General features: G+C 44.1%; 2 pseudogenes; both read right to left on the bottom strand.

Annotated features, from left to right (window-relative positions):
- Window positions 1-393: 393 nt before the first annotated feature.
- Window positions 394-1,359, bottom strand: LOC147822073 (olfactory receptor 2G3-like; annotated as a pseudogene).
- Window positions 1,360-14,117: 12,758 nt separating this feature from the next.
- LOC101699142 (olfactory receptor 2C3-like) lies at window positions 14,118-15,078 on the bottom strand (annotated as a pseudogene).
- Between the last annotated feature and the right edge of the window lie 4,418 nt (window positions 15,079-19,496).

Genomic DNA, 19,496 nt, shown 5'->3' with positions numbered 1-19,496 from the left:
CAAAAAAGAAAGGAAGGATGGAAAGAAAGAAACAGAGAAATAAAGAGAGAAATGTAGAAAGAAAGAAAGAAAGAAATGAGAGAAAGAAAGGAAGAAAGAAAGAAAGAAAGAAAGAAAGAAAGAAAGAAAGAAAGAATTTTTTACTAACCAGCCAAAGATGTATGAACTATGTTGCACATTCTCTCTATAGAGACCAGACACATATAAAGGGTTTAGTAAAGGATCGTGGTTGTCTATGAGATGAAATAAGATAAAATATACTGATCCCGGGAGTTTTTCCAGTCATTGAGGTGACTGACATTGAAAACTGGGAACTCTTTCTTGAAGCTCATGAATGTTCTTTTGGAAAAGCAGGAGTAATAGTTCTGCTTACTTATGTGTGCCTATGATTGCTCAGGAGATAAACAGAGATCCTCTGACTTTTAAAGACTTCACTCTGCCCAGGGATTTCAGGATCCTTTTCCATGGTGTCTGCACATTCTTGTTTCTCAGGATGTAGATGAGTGGGTTGAGCAGTGGCGTGATAATGCAGCAGAAAAAGGACATGAACTTGGCTTGGGAAGTCTTGGATGAAGGCTGGAGGTACATGTACATGCCAGGTGCAAAGTACAGAGTTACGAACAGCAAGCGGGAACTTCAGGTGCTGAGTGTCTTTCGCCTTCCTTCAGCTGAAGGTAGCTTAAGTACAGCCCTAGCAATGAAGGTGTAGGAGATGACCATCATCAGCAGAGCCACCATTCCAAATGGAATGGTTGCAAACGTGATGGCCTGCTCATTAGCAGAGGTGTCCCCACAGGCCAGCTTGATGAGAACAGGCACCTCACAGAAGAAGTGGTCCAGGGTGTGGTGCCCACAGAAGGGGAGCGGGAGCATGAGTGTGGCTTGGAGGAGAGCATTGGCCAGGCCACTGGACCAGGAGGCAGCTGCCATCTGCACACACACCCAGGGATGCATGATGAGAGTGTACTGGAAGGGCCAGCAGATGGCCACATAGCGGTCAATGGCCATCATGGCCAACAGGACACATTCAGTGCTGGCTGCTAAGCAGAATAGATAGCTCTGTGTGATGCAGCCCCAGGAAGTAATGGTCTTTTCTGGTCTCCACAGGTTGGCCAGCAGCTGGGGCACAGTGGTGCAGGTGATACATAGGTCCAGCAAAGAGAGGTTGTCCAGGAAGAAGTACATGGGTGTCTGGAGTCTGGGGTCCACCAGGGAGAGGAGGAGGATGGAGCTGTTCCCCACAAGACTGAGGAGGTAGGAGATCAGGACCACTGCAAAGAGGGGCCTCTCTGGCCATGGAAACTCTGAGAAGCCCAGTAGGACAAAAATGTTGGGAAAGCTCATGTTTCCCCTTCCCATGGCAGCTGTCTCTATTATATGGCTGGAAGGAAATGGACATGTTTTGAGAATAAATATGAGTTTTGTTTTCTTTTCTTTCTTCACTGGTATTATTTTTATATGCTTTTATACATAATAGGTTCATTTGACTCTATGAACTATTTTATTTTTGTCCAGAAGATGGCATATAATAGAGATTATTTAAGGCAGACCTCTCTCTTTTTCTTTTTTTCTATTTTACTTATGGTAATATCCACAATACATAAAATTTATTATATTACCTATGCAGTTACCTTATTACTTGCCAATTTAGTTCAGTGCAATTAAGTACAGTGATAATTTTGTAACACCATCTCTACCACCCATTATCTGAATCTTTTCACCTTGTTAACCTATCTCGTACCTATTAAATATCTCCTTTCCCTCTCCACCATGGAGAGCCCATTCTACTCTCTCTCAGTGTGATTTTCATTACACTAAAGTAGAATCACATGACATTTGTAATGTGGTGAATGACTTTTTTTCCCCTTACATCATACCCCAAATTTCCTCAACACTGATGAATACACTAAAAATATTTTTAAGGCTTATAGTTAGATATATTAAAAGTCTGTTTATGCGTTCATCTCCCAGGTGATGCACGCATTGTCTTCTTGCTTTTGGTACTGTGATTAATGCTGCTATATACCCTGGTTGGAGTACCTCTGAGACCCTGCTTTCCACTTCTTTGTGTGTACACTCAAAAGTGACCTCTTTGCCTCCTAAGGTAAATGTAGGATAATTCTGGGGTAAAAGTTGTGCTTGGCCAACAGCTGCCTTGTTTTCCTTCCTCCTCTAGTGCATGAGGGCTGCAGCTGTCCACATGCTGAGCAGCTCTGCTCTTCCTGCTGTGCTGCTTTGACATCCACCTGCCCATTGCTATGAAGTTGTATCTGTGTTTCCTGGGTTTCCCACACTGTACCTTTTGTAAGGGTTTTTATGTAGCCATAGCAGACCAAGGCACCTTCACTGTGCTGTCTCTTCCTGACACATATTTCCATCATTTTCATCTTCATCTTTACAAAGCTCTTCATTATAAAAAAGTTCCATACAATACAAGTATTGTCATGTATGCCACATTTTAAAGAACAGTTTTTATCTCATAAGTGGGTGCAATATGCTGAATTAGTTTCAAAAACAAATACCAGAATTTGAAACATAAAGACTGAAAAAAATGAACTGATATGTTATAAAATGCTATGAACAATATTGTTTTTCTTTACTTTTGAAAAAATCATTGAAAATAGAATCACAGTGACATAACTAAATTTAGTCAATTGTATGGAGGAAAGTTATCTCTACTACAGCTCCCAAAGGCCACACACTGGGAACAGCCCATGTTATCACATGCAATAAATTGTGAAGAGTCAGATGCTACAGGTCCAGATTTGGAGTCCACCTGCAGATGTATAGGCACTGGCATTCTGGAAAACCAGAAAGAGATCATCACCTATGCAGACCAAATATTATCCAAAGTTTCAGAAAGAGAGACAAGAATCTCAGGATAAAATGCTCAATTTGATGATAAGTGAGGGGTAAATGAGAGAAAAGTACTAAATAAATCATGAGCATCCTACAATAGAAACTGTGGTCCTCAGTGTCAAATGCAGGTGAATTCTAACCAACAGGAACAGTAACCCCCTGTGGAGAGAGAGGCCTGGATGTCTGGTGTGGGCACCTTGTGTATTGGGTGCCTTCCACTGTGGGGTGCTGGGCACAGCCTTTGCATTTAAAGTTATCATCTCTGAATCCACATCTGCTGGCCTGGCCCTGTGACCATTGAGTTGGGGCAGAGCATGTCACCACACTGACTTCTAGCCTTCTTGCTCTAAAATGCAGGAAGTGATGTTCACTGTTTATCTTTGGAAAAGATTCAGTGGACTGACAGCATGTTCAAGAGCAGAAGTCACATGGAAACTGGTGATTTCTGCATTCTAAAAATTGTTTTTTAAAAACTAATAAAATAACAAACAACAACTCCCTCAATGATCTGCAGTAGCACATAAGATTCTATGTGGGGGGCTGGGAATTTAGCTCAGTGGTTCTGTCACTTGCCTTGCAAGCGCAAGGACCCGAGTTCGATCTCTGGTACCAAAAAAAAAAAAAAAAAGATTCTATGTGGGTGGAGAGAAGCTGTATTTCTGGGCATCCACTGCCACTTCCACATCCCCTGTCTAAGGAGTCTGCACCTCAGTGAGGTCCCAGTGGAAAGGAACAGCCATTTCATCATCTCCAAAGCAAGGGCAGTCAATTTGCACTTGATCATGGCAGCTAAACCTGTGTAGTGAATGCAGAGCATGGTGGAGCAGAGACACTGGGCCATGCACCAGAAATAGCAAAGCCTCAGCAGGACAGAGCCAGAGTCCCCTGAGGCCAGAGCCTGGACCTTTCCCTGTCCCTGATGGAGAATGTGGCAATCTGGAGACAGAGCTGTAGAGACAGAGAAACACTCCAGGCTGTGCAGTGTCAGAGAGGACACTGTGGTAGGATTCTGCTTCACATGCAGCTCTCCTCACAGAAGAGGGCACTTGGTTCTGAAAACAAACCCATGAAAGATTCTGAGGGCTTTCTTTGATCACACTCTTGAAACAAACAGAATACAAGGGAAATTATGAGAAAACCTAAGCATTGGCTTTCTTAATGGAAACACTGTCTAGTTTATGAAAATCTAAGAAAACAGGTGGGTTGCAAAGGCAGGCACTACTTTCACTGAAGAGGCTGCCTTGGAGTCTGGGGACTGGGCCCAGCATGAGTGGGGGGCTAGCGCCCCTGTAATGATGCTGTTATGGTATTATGCTGGTGTCTTGATCCTTCTGTGAGCTCATGCTGGGAGGAGAGGGAAGCACACTCTGAGTATTTCCAGTATGAAAGCACATCAAAAAGATATGGAGGGTCAGTTTTGAATAAATAAATGTTATGCTTTTTAATTCATTTATTTCTTTTAAGAGCATAGATACATTTGTGTATCATGTGCAACACAATATTCTGAAGTATATGCCTATTATGGTATGGCTGCATTTAGATAATTGGAATGTATGTTATCCAAACCATAATCTTTTTTGGGATGAAAGCATTAACATTCACTCTTATAGTTTGCTAAGAATTCAAAATGGAACTCCCGACTTTTCCTCCCTTCTTTCTCTATGTTAGTGTCCATTGCTCAACACCATCCCCTCCACAGCTTCCCACTCTATTCACTACTGCTCTACTGTCTGCTTCAGGAAGATCAATTTTTTCAGACTCTAAATCCCAGTGAGACCCTGTGCAGTTGTCCTTCCCATCCCCATTGTTGGAACAAATGATGTAGAAAAGACAATGAGAAAAAATGTGGGTAGTGGCATAGGGAGGGAACCCAGGACTGCGGGTGGGGTGTGCATCAGGGCAGCCATTGTGGAAAACAATGTGAATCAAACTGGGACTCCCACCATGGGACCAGTCATGCCCACTGTTGCTAATGTAACCATGGAAATGCGGCAGGGTGTCGATGAACTATCTGTGCTCCATTGCAGCATTATTCAAAATAGTCAAGATGGAGAACTGACCTGAGTGTGTGTCCGTAGAAGAAAGATGAAGAGAACATGGGGTGTACATCCAGTACAACAGCATTCAGCCTGGAAAAGACAGGAAACCCTGTCATTTGGGACAGGTGGTTAAGCCTGGGGGCCTTGATAGTCAATAAAATGTGCCAGGCACTTTCTCTGTGCAAAAACACTGCAGGAAGTATTCGGTTTAGCTGGGCCACCAGCTTTTGGGGGTACCAGAAAATTCTCAGGAATGAGTGAAATATTCCACTGGCTTCTCATATTGCCCTCAAGTCAGACATGATAGATACCACAGGGATGATTGGTTTTCCAGAGATGCCCAGCAGTCCATCCCTCATGCTGCCCTGCAGAAACTACAGTCCCATTTTTTCATCACCATCCACACACCCACATGACCCCTGAGGCCACCCTGGCCTGGCCCTACACTGTCCCACCTCCCCAGCCCAGGCTCTACCTGGCTGGCCCTCCACTCCTCTGAGAGTCCCCAAGCCTGGTCCTACACAGCCCAGCTTCTCCTCTGGCTCCACCTGCCCCATGGGAGGACATGTGTCATGTGACACCGAAACCAGCATCAGGATCTCTGCGAATCCCAGGCCTCCCTTCTCTGTCTCCATGTGTTACCAGGAGTTCTTCTTTTTCCGTTTTCATTAGTAAATGTCTGCTGTGTGTGATGTTTGCATTTTTCACTGGCAGTTGGTGCATGAACAAAACACATCTTATTCTTTCTTCATCCTCTCCTCTCCCCCTATCTCTCTTCCCTGCTGACACCCATTTCCTGTTACCTAACTGACACTGCTGCTGTCACCTCTCCCCTGCCTTCTGCCTGTGTGCTCACTGGGAGTGTGACACATGTTTAAGTTTTTTAAAAAATTATTTAGTGTTGAGGATATAGTTCAGTGGACGAGATTTTCTCTAGCCTTTCATTTCTCTAGCACAGTGGTGATGAACCTATGGCAGCCAGCTGTTGGTTATCACTGAAAGCTCAAAAAGGCTCCCATCACTGCCCTAGGGTATACCAGGCCTTGAGGTAAATCCTCAGCACCACAATAACAAATAGACAACATATAAATAAAATACATAAAAACTTGTTTTTACATTTTTATTCATTTAATAATTTTCACATATTTATGTTGTCTTGTGTTCCTATTGTACACATATATGCAGCGTGAAATGGTCACCTCAATTGCCAGCTTTTCTGTTTACAACCCTTAAATTTGTCTTCCCTGTGCATGCCGGCCTCTAGCAACTACTTCACACTTGCATAAAATAAATAAATAAGTAGATTCCAGGTTACTCATTTCCTTCCACACTGGAGGGAGCTCCCTCTCCATTGTGACCCTAAGAAGTGCCCATGCTTGTTGCTCTGCTCCACTTCCTCACAGCTCCCTTACACTCAGCCACCCCAACTCACCTGAAAATGGGGTTTCTCTCTATATCAGACAGGCTTCTTACTCCTTGTCCTAGACTCTGCCCAATGCTCTAGACTTCTTTGAAATTTTATTTTATCTTAAGCCATTTGTTTCTAACATCATGTGAGATATTGAATGACAGAGATTTTCTGTTTTCCTGCTGATTTTGCCTAACACCTGGCTTAGCCCCAGTCCTCACTGGAGGCTCAGTGTGTGCTGGGTGATATGATTTCCCATTCCTGCACTTCGTCTTCCTTTGGCTACTACTTCCATTGTTTGCAACTTCCAGAATTACATACATCTTTTTAATCTCAGTCTTTTCTTCGACTTGAAAAGTACTGTGAGGAGGGTGAAAGGAGCTCAGCATCAGGTTGAAGAAAATTCTCTCCTCAGTGCTCATTTTGCTTTCCAAGGTTTTCCTTCTGCTGCCTAGAATAACCACCCCTACCTTGGCTGAGAGAATCTCCCTCATAGCCCTTTGTGGGACTCCCTGCAGGAGAAAGGAAGGTCAGCACACATGCTCACAAATAACTGGGTCTCCCCTCATTTACCTTGACAGTGAAGAGGCAAAGGTATAGAGAGTGAGGAGCCAGCAGTGGGAAAGTTGGGGCCTGGGTCAGGGATGTAGCTTCCTTCCAGGGTCTCAGGTTCCAGCCACAGAGAGGTGCAGTGCCCTGAATCCAGCCAGGAGAGGGATTTGTTGAGTGGAGGCCTCCTGAGATTCCTGGCTGGATGCTCTGAGACCTGAGCTGCTCCAGTACATAATTCGCTCCAGGGCTGAGATTGTAGAAAGAAGTTGTCCAGATGGATTTGCACTTCTTCTACTTTATTGTCTTTGGAATCATCTTTTCCCAGGGTGTCTGCTTGAGTAGGCCAGACCCTGATAAAATAAAGTTGTCATTTATAGGATTGAAATGAACTTTGTGTCCACAGTGCATTTTCTTCATGGCTCCGTAGGAAAGGTGGTGCCCAGAGTCAGCCTGATGCCACACATGGGAATTCTCTTCAGATCTTTAATGGTTTCCCATCCAAGTTCTATCCAGTCCATCCTTTCTGAGCTTCTGAGCCCAGATGAATTCCAGTGTATTGAGTAATATGAGTGGAGAGAGATTTCATGGCTAATTACACCTGAAGCCATGTACTTCAAAAATAGGCAAATAACTTCAGCAGAACAGTGAGACTCTTTAGCTGCATAGACCTTTACATTGTAGTCCATGGCATCTTTATGCTGTGTAGTGTTTTCCATACTGTTTTTCTTGGAATGTATTTTTACCACATTGAAAAACCCTCATATTGTTCCAGATTCCATTATTTCTGTCAACTCTCCTCCTTAGAGTGAGCTGGAGATGACACTGCCTGGCATAGCCACCATTACTCTTCCTCAGAGGGGAGTGGAGATGAGCTGGTCAAGCCAAGCACAGAAAGATGCATCACAAGACATGGATGGTTAAGGCTCAACCCTGGTGGATGTTGTCTCCACCAGCCTCCTGCTGTGCCCACCCCTTTTCAGGAAAGGTAACACAGATGTAACCCACAGGAGAGGCCACAGGTCCCCACCACCTGCCCAGCATCCTCTGGACTGGAACCAGGTAGTTGGGTGTGGAGAAGCTGAGTCTCCAGTTTCACATGGAGTGAAGTCTGGGTCCCCAGGGAGATCAGTGTGACAGTGGGACACCCATGGGGAAGGAGGAGCAGGAACAAGAATGAGGAGGACACAAGGAGGTGGGCAGAGGGAGAGGAGGAGAAGGGAACATCAGTGACCAATGCATCTCCGCTGCAGACAGAATCCTTGCAGCAGCAACAAGAAGAAAAGCAACTTCATTTTCCTCTGTTATTTTCAATGCTCTGTTGTTTTGCTAATTAACCTTGGTTTTAGGATGGCTGAGGGCTAAATTTAGATTTTGTAGAATCACCAGTATTCTATATCCTCAAGTCAAAATGGCCATGAAAGGGAAAAGTTTTAAATTAATTTAGAACATTAAGACTGACACTATAGCCCCACTAATGACTCTCAGGAAAGAGGACTCAAGAGTTGCTTCCTGGTGTGGCAAGGATGATGGGATGAGTGTGTTTGAAGTGAGGGGAGGGATTGCAGGGCCATTCATGGCAATGTGTCTTTTTTTTTAAGACAAAGTCTTGCTATGTATCCCAGGCTGGCCTTGAACTCATTGTGATCCTCCTGCTTCAGCCTGCAGAGTGCTGGGATTTCAGGTGTGTGCCACTCTACCTGGCTATATATTTTCCTGTAAGGTGCTTGTGGTGTGGGGTCTCTGGCTAGAACCTGCTGCTCTGTGACCTTGCTGAAGCTGCACACATTCTGCTAGCTCATGTCCTTTGAGGGCATCAGTCACATGGTTAATTTGGAACTTGGAGCCCTCCACAGGGACCTCATTTTGGCCTAAACACATCATTCATCTTTCCCTAGCTCTGCACGGTTACTTTCTCTGGTCCCTGGCAGTAAAGCTGTCAGCATATGATTCCAGGGAGGCAGGGTCATTACATAACGGGTGTGTCAGTCCATGTTGATGTGCAAGAATGCTCGCCTTTTGGGAATCTTGCTGCCTTCCTTACTGTTTGAAGGACACATATTATTCCTGGGGTGACACTGTGGATATATTTTTCTCCTTTAAAGGTTTGAACTTTTTTTATTAGTGTCAGTTTGCGCTGCATGATGCTTACTTTCCTCTCAGGCAGGGTCTAGTGTTCTGAGGGCATCTGGGTTCTCTTGATCCCCTTCCCTCCCCACCTGCCCCCCATCTTCAGGTCGCCTTTCCCCATTATTACTATTACTACTACTATTTTAGTGGATGTTTGTGACATACAAAGATTACATTCACTGTAAGTAGTTGGTACATACACATGACACATCGTAAACACTTCCAAGTCCCCTTCTCCTCTTCCCCTCCTCTTCTCCTTCCCTTACCATCAGTCTCTTAGTTGCCTTCATATTTGCAAAAGATCCATCACCTTGTTTCATTTTTATCAAACTTTTATTTCCCTTTTATTTGTACTTTGGATCACTCAAATGACAGAACTAGTACAGTATTTAGGTTTGTGTGCCTATTTATTTCACTTAACATTACATTTTCAAGGTACTTCCATTTTCCTACAAATGTGTCAAGTTTATCCTTCCTTATAGCTGAGGAGTATTCCATTATGTATAGATACCACATTTTTTTTACCCACTCCTCTGTTGTTGGACATACAAGCTGCTTCCAAGATCTAGCTATTGTGAGATCTGCTGCTATAGACCATGGGTACATGAGTTTCTCTGTAATGTGATGTCCTCAGGTCTTTTGGGAAGATACCTAGAAGAGGAATAGCAGAGCCAAGAAGAATTTCTAACTTCAGTTTTCTGAGAAATCTCCATACTTATTTCCATAGTGGTTGCACCAGTTTACATTCCCACCAACAGTGTAGAAGTGTTCCTTTTTAAGACAGTCTTGCCAGCATTTATTATTATTTGAATCTTTTTTAAAATTAACTTTATTGGTACATTTATGGTATATAATATAATGAACTTCATCATTGGAAATTTGCACCTTTGCAAAATCCATTTTGGTTCTTATTTTCTCCCCATTCCCCTGCCCTCCCTTCAACCCCTCTAATCTTCCTTATCTACAAAGACTTTGTTTTCATTTTTTTCTTTTTCTCATATCAATTCCATTTCCTTTTTTCCTTTTGCCTACCCCTCCCACTTCCCCTTCCTCTTTGCACATTTTCTTCCTATTTCACATTATCTATTATACCTTTCAGTCCTTATTTACACTTTTAGTTTCTCACACTAGAAAAACTATTTGGTATTAACACATGTGTCCTATTTATTGGATTTCTTGATGGTGGCCATTCTTCCTGGTGTAAGAGGAAATCTTACTGTAGTTTCAATTTGCTTTCCTCTGATTCCCAAGATGATGAACATTCTTTCATATATTTATTGAACATTTGTACTTCTGAGAAGTGGCTATTAATTTCACTTGCTCATTTTTGACTGGGTTTTTATTTTGGAGGTTCTAATGTTTATGTTCTTCATATTTCCTAGATATCAGTCCTCTGAGGAATAACTTGCAATTTTTTTCTGATTCTGTAGGTTGTCTCTTCACTCTGTTGGTTATTTCCTCTGTTGTGCAGAAGCCGCTTAACTTGGTATAATCCCATTTGTTTATTCTTGCTGTTACATCTTATTCAATTCAAGTTCTGTTTAGAAAGTCCTTGCCTACACCTATGACTTCAAGAGGTTTACCCATTTTATTTTCAGCAGGTTTGTATTTCTGTTTTAATACTTAGATCTTTCATCTATTTTCATTTTAGTTTAGTACATGGTGAGGTATATGGGCCTAGGTTCAATTTTCTGCACTCATTTAAAAATTATTGTTAAGGTATGAGATGATAGGTTGGCTTTGTTTTTCCAAATGACACACTGTTTATAAAGCATCATTGCTTTATTATTTCTTGGTGCCTTTCCTTGCTCTGAAGCCTGCTTTACCTTATATTAATATAGCTACTCATCTTTCTTTTGACTTATGTTTGTATTATATACTGTATAACATGCTTGAATCATATATAACTTTTGACTACATTTGGATACATATTATGCATTACGTATATATATATATGTCAGCTGCTATAGTTATATTTGAAGTGAGCTTCTTTGAGGCAGAATACAGCTGAGTGAGACTGCTTCTTAAACTGTTTATTTTGAGATAATTTTACAAAAACATGGCCAGAGTAGTACAAAACTCCCATTTAACTTTCACCCTGATCCTCTAATTTAAATTTTAACATTATACTGCATTTCAATTATTCTCTATTTCTCCCTCACACATATGCAAAATTGTGAAAAACAATTCGTAATCAGGACAAAGAATGTTGCCTCACTAATCCTTAACACTTTGGTGTGTTTTCCCTAAATAAGAATAACCTATATACATACAACTAAATCATAGCCTTATGATTTTAAGAAGACTGAAGCACACATCTGTCAAGCAGGGTGAAATTAATATTGAAGCAATTCTACCATGTGACCTGCAGGCCACATTCCAGTTTTGTCCTCAGAAAGCCCTTTAGATTTGCAAGTCTATTCTAGACTTGCAAGGATTCTATTCAGCACTGTATGCTGTGCTCTATTGTCCACTAGCTTTAATCTCCTTCACTCTTGAACAGTTCCTCAATTTCTCTTTTCTCATGACCTTGCTTCATTGTACAGAATGGAGGCAGTTAATGGGAAGCATCCTGAGGTGCCTCTGTTTGTGAGTCCTAACGGTCAGCAGTCAATCCAGAGGGCATGAAGCCCATGTGTTCTAATCCTGGTGATGTTAATGTGTAAATCTGGAATCACAGACTTCATTATAAGGTTAGAAAGGTTTCTGAGCTCATAAAATATGACTAGTAAATAACTTGTGAAGAGGCACACTGAAAGTATATAAATAGTTTGTTCACCAGACCTTCACTCTAGTCTCAGCATCCATTGATGATTCATTATTCAAATTATATATTAGTTTGATGTTTAGTATATAATTTTTTAGTGCTACCTTTTCTTCTGTATTTATTATTGGCATCCTATCGTAAGATAGAACTTTCCATTTTCTATGTACTCATTTTTATTTTTATTACTATGTAGCCACTATTGTTCACTTTATTTGATGAGTTATAATCTATTACTCTACTTTATACTCAAACTTTCCAACCTTTTACCAGCAGAGCTAATCTGATCTGATCTCTCTGCAGATGGACCCATTATTATTTCCTCATCTCCCTGTTTGCTCCAGGCTCAAAGCTGCAGCCCTTTTCCCCAACAACTTCTTTTTAACTGGGGATAGGTTTGGAACCAAATTAAGAGTACTAGGTATTTTCCTTGTTCTGGGGCTGTTACTTCTTCTAGGTGCCCTCAGCAAAGAGCTAGGACACATGCACACACTCCTATCTATATTGTCTCTGTATTTATTTTAAATCCATGAATATATTCTGATATTTCCAATAAAAATCCCTTTCCTTATATGGAATTCTCTTTTCTATAGTGAAAATTGAGGCCCCCAGTATCATTAACATTCTTTCCTATTTGCTCAAGCCCTCTGTATCTGGCTTATCTCTGGCAATATTAGCTTTGTCTGCAGCCCTGACCAAGCTGGCTGTGACCCTATGTCTGTTCCCTCATGCTCTGTTCTGGACCATGCTGCTTTGTGCCTACAGCCCCAGCCCCAACACAGGAGGACCCCAGGGAGCCAGCGCCAACTTCTTGGGAGACTACAAGGCTAGAAAAAAACATAGGAAAAGTGTTCTTAAACAGAACACCAAAAGCATCTTCCACAAAGGAAGCCATCAATAAAGTGGGCCATGCTAAAAATTAAGTACTACTCTGAAAGTCAACATTATGAGCCCAGGGGAGGAACAAAATTAGAAAAAGTGCTCTTGATTGCACAAACTGATGACAGAGGGCTGAGAGCCACAATCTATGAAACATTCCTAAGGATAGATCAGAAAAAATGTAACAATCCAAAAGAAAAATTAAGGTGGCTGTATTATATGATTTGTCAAAATGATAAAACTAGTAAGATGCAAAGTTGGGATGGAAGCCCAGGTTTGTCTTCTCACTGAGGCACACCACCTATGTGAGCTGAGATCACTGAGGGGTTTAGCTCTGTCCTCACCTCTCTCCCCACAGACCCCGTGTACTGTGGCTCCCTGGGTTTCTGGTCACCCTCTTTCTCCACAGAGCAGGTTCCCAGGGTGCTTGTTTCATGATGCAGGTCCTTCCTGGTGAGATAGAATTTTGACTGCATGATTGATAAAAAAGTTCATTCTATACCCAAGAACAATGACACAGAAACCCCTCCTGGAGAAAGAAATTTTGCATTACATCCTGAGCCAACTTAGACCTTTGTTTCCTAGAACCATGAAAGTGTTACCAACATTGTGAGTCCATTTAAAGGGAGCTCTAGGTGTGAAGACATGTGCGCCTAGGCCAGTGGTCTTTCATCTTGATGTGCCTGAGCATTAGCAGGTGGCTGACTCAGACAGCCACTGCTGGACACCCCATCCTCCATAGGCTCCTGTGTCAGCAGCTCTAGGGTAGGGAAGGCCCTAAGAATTTGTAGTCCTAACCCAGGAAGGTGATCCCCACCTGCTGGCCCCAGGACCACTCTATGACCTGATGTCCTGAATGTTGGAATAGACCAGGATTCAGGGACTTTTTATGTGTAAGAGGAGACTCTGTCTCTGCCCTCTGGCAGGTATAGGCTTTCACGAGTTCTGTGCCCAAACTGGGACCAAGTATGTGATTCTTACTACAGCCCAGGGGGTTGGGTAAAATGTACCCACATCGACAGACAGATGTGGACTTAAATCTCAGTCCAGGGCTAACTGCTCCTGCAGTTACCTGATCTCCACAGAGTTGTGAATGTGAATCTCATGGACTCATTGTGCACATTGGAGAAATATAAAATGCTTTCCACAGCTCAGGCACCCTGCATGACAGAGATTATTATGAACAACTAAGAAAGTCATATGAAATTAAGATATAGATATATAGATATATATATCACAGATATGACAGTATTAAGATGACAATAACCTATATGTGACATGTACAACAATAAAAATAATTTAGCAAGATTTGCATAATTAATGAGAAGTGAAAACAAAGCATGTTCTCTGCACCTTGGACTGACATGGTGCATGCACACCAGTGCCAGTTTCCCCTGGACTCCACCATGGCCCAGCTGGGGTCCTGCCATCCAGAGTCACTGTTGGTGTCTAGCCTTGCTAATCCCTTCAGCAGTGGCCAGCATCTCTTCTATTCTCTAGCCCCACATCCTGAAGTGCTGCAAGGCCCTAGCAACAGGTGGCCCAGTGCCACATGCAAGTCCTTGTTCCTCAGGCTGTAGATAAGCAGGTTCAGTGCGGGCATGAACACTGTGTAGAAGGGCACCGTGAACTTGACCTGCTTATGGGAGCAGCTCTTGGCTGTCTGCAGGTACATGAAGATGATGCTCCCATAGAAAAGGGACCAGGGACAACACAGCCATGTGGGACAAGCAAGTGTTGAAGGCCTTTCTCCTCCCCTCTGCCAACCTCATGATCAACACTGCCCTGGAGATGTGGCTGTAAGACGGGAGGATCAGCCTCAGGGGGAGCACCATGAAGATGAAACTGGCCAGGTACATCTCCAGCTCATCCAGTCTTGTATCCATGCAGGCCAGCTGCATGATGAGGGGTATCTCACAGAAGAAGTGGTCAATGGAGTTGTTCCCACACAGGGGCAGCAGCATGGTGAGTGTGAAGCCCACCAGGCTTCTGGTGAGACTGCAGAGCCAGGCAGCACAGGCTAGGCCCATGCAGAGTCTTGGGTGCATGAGGACCGCATAGTGCAGCAGTCTACAGACCACATCATAGTGGTCATAGGACATGAGGGCCAGGAGGACGCACTCGGTGATGCCCAGCCAGTGCAAGATGTAGAACTGGGCCATGCACCCCCATAGTTGCTGGTTTTCCAAATCCACAGAGTTTGGCCAGGAGCTGGGGGATGATGCTTGTGGTGAAACTCACCTCCAGAAAGGAAAGGTTGGCTAGGAAGAAGTAAATCAGTGTGTGCAGATGCAAGTCCATACAGGAGACCAGAGCAATGACCACATTACCCATGAGGAACACCCCATAGAACCCTGCCAGACCACAAAGAGCACAGGCTCCAGTGCTGGCCTGGCGGAGAAGCCCTGGAGCACAAACATGTCCCAAGAGCTTCTGTTGGCAATGTCCATCTTGACCCCAGCCAGGCAGGAAGCATGGGTCCACCGGTGGGCACGGGGCATGGAGTTGAGGTGTCACATCACCCAGTGACTGGGAAACATGTTCACAGCAGTGGTGTCCATGAGTACACTGCCTTCCCAATGGCCAGCTGGAGACATGGCTGAGGCCATGGGGACAGCTCCGCCTGGGGAAAGAGGGAGAAGCGTACTGCATGACTCAGCACAGGGCTGGAATTGCCATCTTACTCCTAACAGCAACATCTGGCTTTGCCTAAACACTTAGTGATGGCCAGACAGAGAGGGGCTCATGGAATCAACCACTGCATGGGCAGTGAATGTGTCCCCTTGAGTCCCATGGTCACCAGGGAATTTCTGCTTCCTCGTTAAGTGCATCCTGAATACAGAACTTCCCATTTTGCCTGTGTGACCACGGGCTGTCTGCAGTCCACCGGGGCTGCCATTTGGATTTTGATTCACTGGGCTCATCCTCTCCAGGTGGTCCTTCCTGGCCCCTGCATATTCTAATCAGGCAGTTGAGTGTCCAGTGTCTCAGAATATGACCTTGTGGCTCTGCTGACCCACACCCCACCATGTAGTGCTAAGCCATGGTGATGGTGTCCCCTGTCTGCAGACAGCCACACACACATTTCTCTTCCTTCAGGTCATTTTCCAGCCACCTTCTAATTCAGCACTCCCCCCCTGAGTTATATGACATCACACCCAGCTTCCTTACCTCCCTCTCCTGGGTCATTTTTAATAACCACCACCTTCCAGTCCATTATTATGTGGTCCTGTCTCCCTTTGCTAGACTCAGGTCCAGGCCATAGTTTCCTCTTTGTTTTGTTTACTTTTCGGTCTGCAGTGCTGAGCCCAGGTCCTGGCAGGGGGAACTCACACTGCCCAGGGTCAGGGTGTGCAGTCCTGGAGGTGTTGGTGCAATGCTCTACTGTAATGGGGCCTGGGGCTGGAGCAGCAGATGCCTGGGGACAGCACTCAGCACCTCACACACACAGCCAGGGAAGACTCATGGGACCTCAGATACATCCAGAGGCCCAGGATGTCCTCTGCTCTTCCGCAGATGGAGGGGATCAAGCCCTCTGAGGGCTGAGCAGGGCAAGATATGAAGTCAGAGGCTGACAGGAAAGTGGGGAAGCTCAGCTTCATATGTCCCTGAAGACTTCCAGGGCCCATGTTTGAAAAAACATTATTTATCCAGTCCTGTATCTCAGAAATAAGGATGAGTTCATGATATTTAAGGTTTACCCCATTTGGGGAACTGAGCAGCCATACACTTAATCCTAAAGTATTTCAATAACTTAGATGTCCCTGTAACACAAAACAAGCATAACCCTTATGTACACACATTGTGTTTAAGATGCATTTAACTGTGTGTCTCACACATAAGTGGAATCCAGAAGGCCTGATGTCACAGAAGCTAGACAGCTGGAATGGGGGCTGCTCTAGACAGGCCTGGGCAAGCAGGTGGCCTGGCATCAGAGCTGCTGTGTGATTGGGGGTCCATTTTGGAACAGGCACAGCAGGGGTGGACAATGACAACAGTGCAGTGCAGGAAGGAGGATTTCCTCATGAGAAGAACTGGTAATGTCTGGGGACATGCTGATTACCCCAAGTGGATCCATGCCCAGTGTGCAGACGAACCAACCATCACACAGCACCTGCTCTACGTGTGTAAATATTCTATGTCAATAGAAATTAAAAGTAAAATACTCCCTGATGCCTTCCATTGCACCTGTGTAGGAAAGCACAAAGCACTCCAGGCATAGCAGCCCTCTGACTGATCCTCCAGATCAGGGTGCTGCTGAGACCCACAGAACACAGTGGCATCATGAGGAGCAGGGGACAGGAGGTGAGTGAGGGTGGCTGGCTGGGATTGAGGTGCCACATAAGTTGGGTCACACAGAGGAAGGGACAGAGGAGGCTGATGTGACACCTGTGAGTAAATCCCTTGTGGAGATGGGAACTGTGCTGATGCCATGTTTGGAAGACACATGGGTGTCACAGCAGGTGAGCATGGGACACAGTTCAATGGGCTGCAGAGCAGTGCTGAGCTGCATGCCACATCCAGATTCTGAGACCGGAACCAACACCTGACTAGTGGATGTAGGCTGTTCCATCTCAGAGACTCACCTGAAGCATCACTCTTCAGCCTGTGACCCATGATGATGAGAAAGATGGCACATGACAGTCAGGGAAATGTCCACCAAGTTAACTGAGGTCACAAACATGTGCCAGCATGGAGGTGGCTGCTAAAAACCAAAGGCTGAGGAAGAGAAATGGGTGAGTTAAGGTGCCCTCCACCTCCCCTGGAAGTACCAGAGTCTGTGGCTGTAGAACTCACAGAGAACCACCCAGAGCCAGGGTGTCACTCACTGAGCACTTTCCGGGACCCTGGGGGAGTGCAGAGACTTGGGCAGTGCTTTGCTTTAGGACCCTCTCACTAGCTAATTCAGTGCAGAGGGCACAGAAGACAGGAGATCACAAGTGCCTTACAGCCCAGACCCAATCTCATCTCCAGATCAGAGTGGCAGGGGCTGCATTCTACTTGCTGTGTGTCTGGAAGTCCTCTTCTTACATCCTTAAGTAGGATGCACTGGATGAGAAAAAGTATGTGATTTTTCTGAGAAGACTCATGGTCCACAGAGTGAGACTGCTGCATGTGTCTCCAGGAGGAGAAAAGGAGGGTTCTCCTCCAAGGGTGAAGGGGACCCAGAGCCTCCCTGCAGGAGCAGCCTCTCTTCTCCCTGGGGTGTGGTGGACAGGAGGCTGGCAGGGGTAGAACTGGGGGAAGAAGCTTGGGGATGTTCTCCCTGTGGGATAATTATAGTTTCATTATAATGTACATAGTCTATTTTGTTTATTCTCTTGAATACTGGCCTCGGATCTGTTAATTCTTTATATTGTCTTTTTAGCTTCAATTTTACTGTTTTCTGCTCTGATCTTTATGTTTTCCCTCTTTGTACTAGGTTTGGGTTTGGACGGTCTCATTATTCTTGAGTTACCCTCATCACCACCTAGTTCCAGAACTTTTTCATGAACCCACATGGAAAAATCTATCTGCATGGGACAGCCACTCCCATTGGCCAGCTCTCCTCAGCCCCCAGAACCCCTCTCTGCTTTCTCCTTCTGTGGATTTCTCCACTTTGGATATTCCACATAGAGGGAACCACATCACATGTGGCTTTGGTTTCTGATTTCATTCTCTCCACATACTGTTTTCCAGATTCTGCATGGTATGGTCCATGTCAGGGGTTTGCTGTGACTTACATCTGAGCATTTTACACTGAACAACTCTGCCTCCTTCTGTTTGTTCCCTTGTTTGTGGGTATCATGCTGTTCCCACATTTCTGCCTCTGTACATGCAGCTACTCTGAATGGTCCCCTGCCCAACATGGCTTGAGTGCTTCTCTTTAGTGGTTTAGTGCACACCCTGGGCAGAGAAGCTGGGCTGTGCTGTCCTGAGGCCTGTTACCGGGTGCCTTCCACATTTTCCTCTGCAGTGGCACCATTTACCCTCCACAGGCCATGTGTGATCCCCTTCTCCACATCGCCACCAGCACTTGGGAATTCCTGTTTTAATTTTCTCTCATGGCCATTGAAGCAGGTGTGAAGTGAGTTCTTGGGTAGTTTTGATTATCATTTCCTAAGGACTACTAAGGCTGTGTGTTGGTCACGTGCTGATCTTCAAAGAAATGTGTACTTAGTCCTTTGCCCATTTTTAATTTTTTATCTCTTTGTTGTTGAGATGTAAGAATTATTTATATATTCTGAACACTAGACTCTCATGAGATATGTGATTTAGAGAGATTTTCTTTCACACTTTCTAAATATTGTCTTTTTACTCTTGGTAGACAAAAAGTTTCAATTTTTTATTAACACCATTATTTGGAGTACATACTGATCACATTCATCATTCATCATGGGGAGTTTGTCCTTGTACATAATGCATCTTAATTCTATTTTCCCCTCCCTCCCCCCAAACCCCTCTTTTCCCTTCCTTTGCAGAGGTCTTCCATTTCACCCAGCTATTCCCCTGCTAGGGGTCTTCCCGAAAGTGTTAAAGTCCTCATACCACAAAGTTTCAATTTCAATGAAGTTCAGCTCATTGATTTCATTTCTTTTGTTGCTTTCTTTTTACTGCCATGTTTAAGAACCCATTGACTAATCCAAATAATGAATATCTGCTACTATGTTTTATGTATGAGTTTTGTATAAATTTAGGTCTCTAACCTATATGAATTGTTTTGTATGTGGGTTAATAAAGGGAATCAGTCTTTATTCTCTAGAAGATATACTTCCAGTGGTGACTTTTCCAACTGATACTTTGTCAAAACTCAATCTATATAGACATATAGATTTACATATGTGCCCCAATTCTCTTACATTTATCTAGTTTTATATTACTAACTTTA

This window comes from Heterocephalus glaber, unplaced genomic scaffold (genome assembly GCF_053883595.1).
Source record: "Heterocephalus glaber isolate CG9 unplaced genomic scaffold, H.glaber_assembly_v1.0 deba00001673, whole genome shotgun sequence".
Lineage (NCBI taxonomy): Eukaryota > Metazoa > Chordata > Mammalia > Rodentia > Bathyergidae > Heterocephalus > Heterocephalus glaber.
The sequence above is the reverse complement of the archived record's forward strand: the minus strand, read 5'-3'. Positions and strand labels throughout refer to the sequence as shown.